This window comes from Ammospiza nelsoni, chromosome Z (genome assembly GCF_027579445.1).
Source record: "Ammospiza nelsoni isolate bAmmNel1 chromosome Z, bAmmNel1.pri, whole genome shotgun sequence".
NCBI classification, from domain to species: Eukaryota; Metazoa; Chordata; class Aves; order Passeriformes; family Passerellidae; genus Ammospiza; species Ammospiza nelsoni.
In genome coordinates, this window is record NC_080669.1 from 77,089,533 (window position 1) to 77,102,204 (window position 12,672).

At 37.4% G+C, this 12,672-nt stretch overlaps 1 protein-coding gene across 1 annotated transcript in view; it reads left to right on the forward strand.

The window, feature by feature from the left end:
• The window catches only part of PRLR (prolactin receptor), a 154,563-nt gene that overhangs the window by 117,934 nt on the left and 23,957 nt on the right, over window positions 1-12,672 (forward strand). The gene's annotated exons all lie outside the window — the stretch shown is intronic.

Sequence of the window (12,672 nt, forward strand, 5' to 3'; positions counted from 1 at the left end):
ATTGATTGTATATATTTGATGCACTGTGGCAAAAATGCATTCATTTCAGTGACATACAACTGATTTCATATTAAAGTGTATACTAGTGAATTTAATTCCATAGCAAAACAGAGTCTGAGAGCCTGCTGCTAAGCCTTCAGATTCCTGAAGAATAAAGAGTATACTTTGTTCAGCAGTATGGTTGTTACTGTGTACTTGTTCACTTGGAGATTTTCTGGTTTTCTATACTGTTGTATACACACACTTGTGTAACTCTTATAGGTATATGCAGGTTTAAAAAGTAAGCACCACTGCTCAAGTTAAAAGTTTTGAGACCTAAAAAAGAGTCCATGACCTTTTCCTTTCATATGCATTTATGCATGCATCAGTGTTTGCAAGCACCCATTTCATCTTTCAAGGAATGAATTTTGTTTGTGTGATTAAAGAGCTGATCAGTAAGAGTGGGAAACTGAAATAATGGAGCAGATTTTGAAATCCAGGGTGCATCAACAATTTGCAGAACTACTGTTCTTTTTCACCTCTGGAGGAGGAATATTACAGAAATCTCTATTAAAAGCACTGTCCCCTTGATTTCTTTTTCAAGCACTGAGTGGGCTGTGAGCAGTAGCTAAGTGTTGCCATGTTTGTTTAACCTTCCAAAGCAGGGGTCTGTCTCTTATCTGGATAGAGCAACATATCATTCTGACTGTGCTTAAAGCTTCCTCAAAAGACAGCGACATATCCATACATGGGGTTAGTGCTGAGTGTTCAGACCTGTATGCCTGTGGCTGACTCTCAGTCTGCATGATTTGGGTGTCTGTGCATCCAGAGGAGCTCACACTGTGGTCCAGGATAGAGAACTGAGGTAGGCTGTAGGCTTCTGAACCAGTTAAGAACAGCACAGAGGTGGCTGTTGAACTGAAAATATTCTTATTATATTTGTTACTCAGCAGCATTTGTGTGAAGAATAATTGATCTGTATTGTTGAACAGTTAATAACTTTTGTATCAATCAACATACTATTTAGAACATAGCTATGCAAATGTTTAAATGCAGATGGGACTCTGAAAGTGAAGTAAAAATCAGCTTTAAGTAAGCCGAGTTTAAAAAGCAGAAAAATGGTATTTACAACCCGATGGAATTTTATTACTCATTTTGTCTGCTTACTTTTAAAATGTATTTTCACATCTAAAGATTTCAGAATGCCTCAATTACCCATCCATACTGTCTGCAACAGATTTGCCCTCTTAAGGTTCTATTGCTATTTGTGTCTTGAAAGACCATCTTGAGATAACCTCAAACCTGTTCTTCATCCAGACAGCAACTTTGCAGACTGAGTTCCCTGCTCTCTCTCAGCTGCACCTGGGACAAAACTCTCTAAGGCACAAGGAAAATTCTCTCTTCTATGCACTTTTGTGGCTGGTTCTTAGAGCCTTAGTGTTTTCTGTGAGCTCAAGTCCAGAGAAGAGCAACTGAGCCAGTGAAGGGTCTGGAGAGTAAATCCTGTGAGGAGTGTCTGAGGGAGTTGGGGATGTTTATGCTGGAGAAAAGGAGGCTCAAGCAGGGCCTTATCACTCTCTGCAAGTCCCCAAAAGGTGAGTGTAGCCAGGTGAGGGTCAGCCTCTCCTCCCAGGCAGCAAGTGACAGGACAAGGTGAAATTGTCTCAAGTTGTGCCAGTGGAGGGCGAGGATGGACATCAGGAAGAATTTATTCATGGGAAGAGTTGTCAAGCATTGGAACAGGGAGGTGCTGAAGTTGCTCAAGAAATGACTGGATGTGGCACTCTGTGTTGTGGTCTGGTTGACGAGGTGGCGATCAGTCACAGGTGTGAGACTTGATGATCTCAGAGTTCTTCTCTGAGCTGCTTCACATTTGTTTTGTTCTGAGTGCTGGTGTTCATTACCCAAGACTGGTTTTTTGACAGCCTTGTCAGAGGTGTAACCATCTGCCGGAAGCCCAGATTTCAAATGGAAGCAGACCTTAAGGAAGATAGAAACCTGAGCAGTTTTGGCTCAAGGTTTCTACCATGCCCAGTTTAAAATTTAAAAAAAAAAAAAAAACAGAATAAAATTTGAAAATCTGGTGCAAGGATTTTAACAGTGTCAGATAATATATTCAACATACTGTCAGTGGGGCAAATCAAAGATTAAATTAAAATAGGAATTTAAAACATGACTGTGCTAGTCTCCCATGATTTTTCCCTTTCAATTATATAAAATATGCTGTCACCTAGGGCATGAAGCCAGGCAGACTCAGACATATAAACATAAAGGCATCACTGAAAAAATAACTTGAAAAGATGCAGGTACAATAATGACTAAAGGGTGGATCCAAGTTACAATAGAAATTACTTTTATATCAATGGAAAAGGTCAGCCTTTATGCAAGCAAGTATTTAAAAGCCTTGCTCTTATTACCTAAAGTAATACCCACAGTTACAGCATTTTTCCTCCTGCCATTTATGAAATGTCAGCATAAGGTTTTTATTCCAGGGATTGTGGAAGAAATACAGTGGATTACACACAAAATGAATGTTTTTACCATTTGAAATATGATTGGGTAACTGGGTGCCTGCAAAAACCCTAAAAATTGGGATATGAAACAAAATGGATTGATGGTAATTACGGAGGCTGATAATTGATTTCTAGTGATCTAGATTAACATGCTTCAAATTATATCAGTTCTAACTAAAATTTCCTAGTTTGCTGCAGTGTACCATTAAGTCCACACTACAGAAGGCAAGCATGAATGCTTCTGAAACTTCTTTTCCTCTTCTTTGATTCCTTGTAGATATTAAATACTTCTAAAATAAATATCATTGCTATTTCAGACTTACTAACTTCAAATTTGGGTGGGGGCAGGGGGCATTATGATTTTGTGAGATAGCCTTCATAGGATTAAAAGATGCAGAACTGACATTTCAGATGCTTGGGCATAAAAAATTTAATCTTTCTCTACCTGCAGTTATTGAAACTTTTTAATTTTGGTTTCAGTTTCTTTTAGGTAAAAATCAGATGCTTTTTCTTGCAATTAGCTCTGAAAGGATCACTCTGAAAAGGTCATAATACTCCCTTTCCACCTTCCCCTTTGGCCACTAAGTTGAATGTGGATTTATAATCTTGAAGAGGTATGCCATGTCAAAGACAGAGTACGGCGGCATTGACTCCAGTGTTCCAAGGTTAAGTCATACACAGTGTAATGAGGCCTATAAAACTTGGTAATTATTGTACACACCATAGATCTAATCTGAGACTTTGTGCAAGAAATTTCCCAGGCACTGAAGCTGCACAATACGCAGTGAATCAAGAATATTTGCTGAAAAACAAGTGCAGCCTGATGCATTGATACATGCCCTTGCCAAAATTTCTTCATTTTATTCTTTTTTCACCAAACAGTAGAAGCATACTGGAGACAAGTGTTAAAATAGATTTTGGTCTAGTGTAGAATATATTTTTTATCCTTGAAATATTTTCTTCTCTAAATGGTTAGTAGCTGTTTCTTCATTATTTAACCAAGGGTGCAAACTCCAGAGAGGAACAGGGCAAACTGGTACATTCATGTTAATCTAGTTGGGCACAGTTTTGATACAGCAAAGGTATGAGAGAAGCATTTTATTACCTAAATCTAAATACTATCCATGCTCTGAAACCTAATATCCCATAGATGGTTGATCTATTTGTGAAGCTAATTTTTGCATTTGATGCACCATGAAACTTCTGCTTTCTTTGCAAAATTAGTTTCTTCAAATTGATTCTTGACACATTTTAATTTATGGTTAGAAATGCAAATATCATCATTCATCAATAGGAGGCAGTGCTGTCATTGCAGTTCCTAAGGAGCTGAGCAAATGAGTTAATGAGTGAATTGGTTAATGAATGAATTCATTAATGAATTTACCTTTAACCTCCAGAGATTGCAGTGTTAGTCATTATTCTGTAAATAAGTGCATGAAAAATCTCACAGTTTGCAACCTCAGGGTCATTTCCTTATACTTCAAAACAAAGGAAGAATCTAAACCACAATTCACCATAGCTGAGAATTTCCAAAGCTTAGCTTCCTGAGTTGAAGATGGGGAGTAGAGCAGGTTAATGCTATACTTCTCTCAGTTTGTAGTTTCATCATTAAGAATTCGTAAGGGAAATTAGTAGTCCTGATTAAAGAGTGAATTCAATTCCCTCAGAATGCACATTTCAGCTTTGAGGAACGTCACTATTCTTCCACTGCTAAACTTTTTTTTTTTACTAGATGATGACAATCTATGCAGAACTTAACAGGGTTGTGATAGAACAATATTGATACTATTACTGGCTTAGCATAGAGGAGTTCACAGTAGCTTGAACATTTGACTTTCTGTATAAAGACTCTCCTCATGAGGACATTGTGTGTTTTCTACTGACATCAGAGATAAATGTCATCTATCTGAACTCCTGTAGAGAATAATCTGTTTATAAAATATGTTAGACACAACTCTACTCTGGAGTTAGGTATCTGTGTAGATCGATAAAATGACACCAAGATTAGTTCTATGCATGAGAAAGATACCTCTCTGCATATCCACGTATTTCAGTATTAAAGGGGGTATAATGTTTTTAAGAGTGCCAAAAGATTGTTATTTTAATCTTCACTGAAGGCTAAAGGTATACTAGTGTTGTGTTTCCATTATTGTCAGCAATTTCTCTCAAATAATTGGTTTTAGATTTACCAGGATAACATTTTTTCATTCCTTTAGTTAGCCAATGTGCCACTCACCTGTACATGGCATCAGTAGTGGCCTTTAGCATGCAACCACAAAGCTCTTTTACCAACAAGTTTGAAGCTTAGGGAAGGTGTTTGAGAAATGTGCATGCTCACAAATAATAGAATATTGAGTGTTTTATCAGTTTGATTGGAGTAGTAATTTTTGGTAATTGCATTCTTTCTCACAATAACTATACAGTCACTTAAACAATTCAAGTGTAAGTGTACAATAAGTCTCAGAAAAACACGAAGAAACAGTTACTTTTACAACCTCCCTGAGGGCCTCCTGAAAAAGAGAACACTGAAACAGAAAACGATTGTTATTCTCTGCTCCCACTGTTAATACTGTTAATTGCCATGCATATTTGTGATTGCAGAAGAAAATTCACTCCCCAGCAGCCAGGTTCTTTCTTTCAGAGTATTACCACAGTCATAAAGCTTTGAGGAGAGACTCCAGACCCAGACCCAGCCAGAATGGGCTGTCCCACTACAAGTGAATAAACAGGCTGCTCTACAGCCACGGTCACAGCTTTTTTCAGCATTACCCCACTGATGCTTGCAGGTACTAGAGTACAGGAGATGCTTCTCCTCCATCCAACCCCACAGCCTGACTCTTGGGGGTCAGCATCCACTGGATGGAGCTTTGTAACTCATAAGGGGTCACTGAATACATTCAAAATTACAGCTTCATCTGACCTTCTACTACCTGTTCCAAATAGATTATTTCTTCTTTCCCACTTCTGTGTTATTCCCCATTGGCTTATTCCCACTAACCTCTCTTATGGACACTTATGTCCCTTACTGTGTTCCTGTTACTACAGCCAAAGTCCTGTTCCTTTTTTATCTCTAAATTTTTCATCATTTTTGTCTCTCTGCAAAAAACCTCCTCACCTCTACATCAGCATTTTCCCTCAGAAATGTCAAAATAGCAAGATTTTCATGCCATTGCATCACTCATTGGAATTCTGTGTATAATTGAAATTATCAGGAATTTTTCATCATACCATGATTTTACTGCAAAAATGGAAAACCTACAAATATTTGATTAGATTTCAGAAAATTTGCTACCGGAAAACTGCAAAGCAAAATGCTTTATGTGATTTGATGAAACTTGTTCATTTTGGAATTTTCAAAATTTTCATTCATTGACTTTGGTTGAAAAAGAATTTGTGACATTCCAAAATAAATTTTCTAAAACTGATGGTTCATAGGCGTTTTCCAGTTTATGGGATATTTTGACAATATTTTACCAATAAAATAATCTTTCGTCTCAACCCAAAAATATGCAAGTGTGACCTGCTTTTTAGATCCCTTTTTTCCATGCTGTATTATTAATTGGCTACTTATATTTTTAGTTCTTAAGAGCAGGAACTCTTCATACAGTACCGGAGACAGCAGGATTCTGTCTCTGTTCTCAGGACTATCACTATAAATATGACTTGAATAATGATTGTTTGATGTAGAAATACTTGGATGAGGGACGTTACTCTGGTTACAGCAGAAAGTTAAGGTTTACTCTATCATGATCCTTTCCAGTTGGTGATATGATGAAGCCAGCACTTGCAGCACTGTTGCAAATTTGGTAAAAAACACATTTTATGTCAGTCACATGTAGGGACATGCCACTAATTCATAATCCACTTCCTGAAAAAGGAAGTAATGAAAGCAGAATAAATTTTTCTGGAAGGATAGAATTGTATGTTTTGATGTAGTATAAAGTAGTAGAAGATTCTATTTAGCCAGTCTTGAGTCAAACAGTGGTCCCAACATGCACACTCTTGAACAGATTTCTGTCCCCTCTAAAGCAGGAACCATTCATTGAGCTCTGTTTTTAAACTACATTTCACCTTATGCCATGGCTGAGTAACTGCACACATTTATTTCTGCCATATTCAGCTGCACATTATTGATGCCCTTTTAAATATGCACATTAAAACCCCCCGTTTATCACCCTCAATTAAGTCTGTTCTTCTCTAATGGCACAATGTCTAGCTGCCAAATAACTTCATGCTATTTTTATTGCTCTCATTAGCTTTACTGAAATGGACCCAAACAAAAGAATATCCTGGTAATTGAGTAATATGTCTTCCCACCTGGTCTCTGGGAGATACAGACCATTCTTATTGTTAGTTAGAAAATACTCTATTTTGTTTCAAATTGTTTAGAGACAGATTTTGTTAGAAAAACAATGATGAAGCTAGTGTTTTCAAAGTTAGTTACTTAATGTATAAGTAGTTTTTATTGCTCTGGCAGGTAAATTGCCCATCTAAATTCTTTCTTCACAAAATAGTGTATTTGGAGTGGAAGGCAGAGAGCAAGTTATTAAACAAAATATGGGGGTTTTGGTAAAACATTGCATGTTGGTGTACTAGAGTCAGCTCAAATCAGGCAGCCCCATAGATGTGAGGCTGCTGTAGGTCCCTATCATCAGTTTCTGCCTGTAGCAAAGCTGAGCAGCTGCTCCCAGTGGGTGGGTACATGGACACAAAACCCACACAGGGGCCACACACATCAACAATGCCCTAATGTGTAGATTTATATACGTATGTGTGCATTTACACGTAAAGAAATGGTCCGCCCCTGTAGCTACTTGTGGATGTTTAGCTGACCTAGTAGCTGATCCCACATTCTCTTGCTCACCCCAGCTGTGTGGGATCTGCATTTGAACCTGGAGGTTTGCAATCCAGCTCTTTCTTCACTGGCTAATCCAGTTGAGAGTTCACTGACATCCAAAGGCACCACTAAGAACAGTCCGCCCAGACAGGAGATAGAAATAGGGTATAATGAGATTGTGGGGTAGACTACAATGATCAGGCACACGTTTCAGTCTGACAAGCCACAGGTTTACACTGAACGGAATTGTTTAGTACCCTTATTTCCCATTCTTGTCTCTCCCCAGTCCACTTTGAACCTTTCCTTTTCTCCCCAATGCCTTCCTTCCGCTCTGTCCCTAGTGTTCTGCCTCCCTCAGTCGGTGAGTCAGTGGGGAAGCAGGTTTGTTTGGTGAGCTACACGCGAGGACAGTGGTCTGACTGTGCTTTGGTAGTCAGGTGTAGCTCATTCCCTGCACCTGACTTTCATGATGAGGCTGCTAGAGTTCCTTCCCCAGCCCTCTCAGCTTTTATCTGGTCATGTCCTGGCCTGGGCAGATGTTGATTAGCCTTTAAACAAGTAGTTAGCACAGTTTATGAGTAAATTTAAACTGCATCCAAAGCTCATTGCTGCAAAATTTTGTTTGAAATAGATAAAGGGAACCATGTACAGTATTTTACCACTGTCTCTATCACTGTCAATGTTTAAGTGTATTTACTTAGAGTGTCAGTATCTACAACAGCTAATACAAAGTGACCTTTTTTCTCTTTATGTTTTAGAAATAAAGTAGTGATGCTTTCAGAAATACACTATTATAGAATTTTTGTTTTTCAACTTTTCAAATAATCTGATATTCATGGAAGAGAGGCATAAAAAGCTTCCTCACATACATGAATCCCCTAGGTAGAAAATTTGATTTTATACTTTATGACTATGCTATCCATGAAAAAATACCTAAAATTACTATAAGAAGATAGTGATTGTGGAGTTGAGCTTGATAGCTGGTAGAGATGAATGCACAGCATATTTCAAGTTCTAATGTAAGTTCTAGCTTTCAGTGTCTAAAATTTTACTCTTTGGAACTTACGATTTTCTTTTCTGTTAGAGACTGCTGTAAAAATAAATCCTGAAATTATGGCTAAACCTGCAAACCACCAGGGAAGAAAATTGAATATTCGGGAAATGTGAGACTGGTAGAGAAGGATTACTACTGTTGGCTAAAGCATTAGATTTGTTTTTGTGGGAAAACAAAGGCAGTAGAGGTGGTATTTAGAAAAGAAAAGAAAAATGGTAGAAAATGGTCAGGTTGTAGTTTTTGTTACACTTCTACTATAAAAGAATTGTTTGGCATTCTTTACCTTGGTTCGTCATCTGCAAAGATGATAATGTTAATTTCTTCTTCTCTTGACTTTTTTTTTTTTTCAGTTTAGGTAGTGAGAGTTCTTAAGAAAATTTCAGTCTCAGTTCTGTAAAATCAATAGGATTTAAGAGTCTAAATACTATGATGGAGATGTAAGGGTCTAAACTGTTTTCAAGAATCCGGGGGTTTGTTATTTTCCTTTTTCAAAATTGACTGAAGTCTTTCAGACTGAGAAACATATCTCCATGGGTGAGGCAATTTGTTTTGTTCATTATCACATCTTGACTGCTAATCAAAGGAAGGACTGCCAAGGGTTGTTAGGGGGTGACTTATGAGAGAAATTTTGGAAAGATATAATATAAAGTCATATATAGGCTTTTCAGGTGAAATCTAAAAGTCCTTGCCACTGCTCCCATTTTATGAAACACAGAAATATGAAGTCCCAAATCCCAGTAAATTAACTGAATATCTAGGTTCATAGCTAGAAGCAGGTATTAGGCTTCCTCACAAAGTACACCAGAGAACATATGTGCCTAAAGTTGCCAGCTGGAATCAGTCACAAGAAATTCAGATCATAGACAGGCCTCAGCCCTTTATCCTCTCTGGAGCCTGTTCATCACCCTGAAGGCAGTGCTGGGTGCCTGAGGGATTCAGAGACATCCAATTAGGGCTCATTCAGAGAGGGAAAACAGAGCTCTGGTCACACTACACATCTACAGCTTTTAATTTGCTGTATAATCCCAACCATCGCTGTCAATTAGAAACACATCTGTCCATGATGCTCTGGCCATGGCTAGGAACACGTATCCCTGTTGGCATTTGTGATCTCTGTGTGGGAGGGCACACTCCAGCCATGTCCACAGTACAGCTGAATGTTCTAGATGGTCTAACAGACTCTCAAATTCTTGCTTTATTGGCTTCCTTTTTTATATTTTGTTTTATACAGCTGTAGTTCAGCCTTTCAAATGGTAATGAACTATGGTGTTTTGAGAGCTCCTTAAACTGTCTTTCCCCAGGCCTGAAAGATGAACATTTTTTATCATCATGACTAATGGAAATGCCAGACTTTTTCAGTAGAGATTGGTAAAGTACTTTTGGCTTTTGATTTCTTTCGCCACAGAAGCAGAAATTGTGTTGCACATAATGTCATTGCCAGTGGCTGATACACAGTTGTTCCTGTTCCTGCAAGCCTGAAAACATTGCAGATAGAAAATTTTTCCATCTGTGCAGAACTGAGTAAAGACTTCTCTGTCAGTCTCAAGAAATTTATCCATCAGCAGAGCCAGGAAAGAAAGAAATGAAAGAATGCAAGAGCTAAAAGTCAATTAGAACAAGGACATGTTTCTCTCGACTCTGCTTCATGGCACCTGATTTAAGTACTGGTGTTTAGCTTTCATCTTTACTTAGTAGCATTGTCAGCACAGTTTTCAAACCTACAATTTCATTATATTATTAATTCTAGGGCAGAATTATTTTACAGGAATATCTAATTCTTCTGTGCATTCTGAAACACCAGTAATAGTTTCCATTTCCATCAAGGAGCATTGCATTCTGGCATGTGATGCACAGCTGTTGAATACTATCTAACAGCTGTGTTAAAAGGCAGAAATTCAGATAGAATGTCAGAATGCAATAACATGGTTGCATTTAAATCAAGACTTTCAAAAGGAGGCATATGATCTTTTAATTATCAGTTACTCAACCCTTGATTTTGGATCACATTGTGGCAAATCAGTGTCCACTGCATCCCTTATGAAAGAATTCATTCAGTCCTAAAAGAGAGACATTACCTCATAGCATCTTCAAAAACACTAATTACCTTTTATGAAAATATTAAATATAGGGAAGATGCACTTTAGATACAGTAATGACAAAGTGAGTATTACCTTTTTATTAAGCAAGTATTTTCAAAAACACAAGACATCTCTCCAGAAGCCTTCTAAGCCCTATTTGAGTTGCAAATACTGAATAGCAAGCAACCATGGAAACATTCTTATTTTACTCATTCTTATTTTCCCTCTTTTGATGCTTATCTCATATTATGTTTGGACATGATAACCAGACATTTGCATGGAGTACAAAGACAATTCTTTAAATCACCATCATGAGACAGACTCTATGTCATATTGATAGCTGTGTTCTAAAATCTGTTTGGTTCTTTTTTTCCCGAGTGTAGATTACCAGAACTGTACACAGAGCTGAGTCTGTGACACTGATAGGTCCATAATCCTTCCCTATATCCCTCTTGTTCTTTTGCACAGCCATATTACAGAAGTGGTTCACAATCATCTCATTTTCAAAAGCTCCAGAGGAAAAATATATTTTTTAATGGATTAATTTCTGCCTCTCACTATTAATTTGGTTCTTCAGTTTACAAAATCATCCCATTTTCCTTGAAAAGTGCTCTAGTAAAGATCCTTCTTGATGATGCCTCTTTTTTGTTGTATTAAAAAAAGTCATTATTTCAGCCATTGTAATCAGTTTTTCTTTTGTCAATTCTTCACATAGAAAGATACATACATAAAAGTTAAAAAAATCATGTAATAGTTCTTTATCAATATGACTATTAGCTTTAAAGTACATTGTTTTGCAAATGTTCCAACTATTTTTAAAAGTAATAAAATATTGTAAATACTGTCATATGTACATGAAATAGTTACTGTTTGTAGTTTCATTATTTCACCTTCACCTGAGAAAAATGTGCCTTTTATGAGCCTAATCATCTGGGTTCCTCATTATATAGCCCCATTGTTATGGGGCTATAAAATTATTTTTGGATAATTTCTGACATTAAACACTAATGTTTGTGCCTGCCATTTGTTTACAGTAATAAAAGCTGCATTGTGTTTACACCAAACTGGAATTTATATTTAAGTGGTTCTCTCTTCACTGTCTTTATATGCACAAAGTGCTCTGAGTGAGTTTAAAACTAACCCAGATGCAATTTTCCAGTCTGTAGCTCAGTTACATGCCTGAAACACGCCTAGATATTCAGTAGTGGCATATGGAAATGTAGCCAACTGTTGTTGTCTTCCACATTGTCCACAGTAAACACGTTTTAGACTTAGCTTCAGTAACTGATACTTTACTTGGCTTTGTGCTTGAAAAACATTTGTATGATGATGCATTACAGTTTCTTGATGTAGAAAATTAATTGCATACTGAAAAATTAGTCATCTGATGAACCACAAAGGATTTTTTCCTCACCAAGGACACAGCATGTTCTCATGCTATGCTACGCGGAATGGATTGCAAACATACATCTACCTGTGAATGTGCTAGGGGTAGGAGTGAAAAGCTGAGATAAGGAACTCCCTATTGAGGCAGTAAAATATTCTTCTTTAGTTTCGAAGGCTGAGGTTGGCTACCGAGAATCCAACAGCTGACTGCAGTCGTCTCCAAGCAGGGCGTGTACTGGTGGGAGAAGCAGGAGGTTTGCTTCAAGTCGTTACGTCTTTTCTTCAGGCTAAGCCAACAGATTTAGCAGCAGCAGGGACTCCAGAGCACCCAGAGCTGTAACCTGAATTCTGAGGACATCTAGTGGTGAGAGCCCACGACAGGGACTGGGTCTTGGTCCCAGCTGGGGACCACTTGCAAATCTGTCTTTCACCTGAAATTTACTGCAAAATCAAATACAGTAAAAACAATTGGTTGAATTTACTGAAAGAGTAATATTCTTCAGCTCAAGGGATTGTGAATTCAACACTGACAGTCTTAAATATGGAGAAGTTTTGAGACTGGATCAAAATCATAAACTTATTAATGAATGTTGGACTTTTTCTATTTACCTTCTGTTTTCAGGACTTTCAGAGTTCAAGTATGTTGACATCTTCTTTGCATCAGTAGGGAAAAAAGTATATTTTTGTTGCTAAAAGGCTGCTTTCTTAGGTTAATTAATTAATTTAGAAGTTAGAACTCTAAGATAAGAACCTGGTATCCCAAGATACCAAAGAAATATGCAAGATTTGTTAATGCTAAGAAATTGTAATCCTAGCACTGCTAAT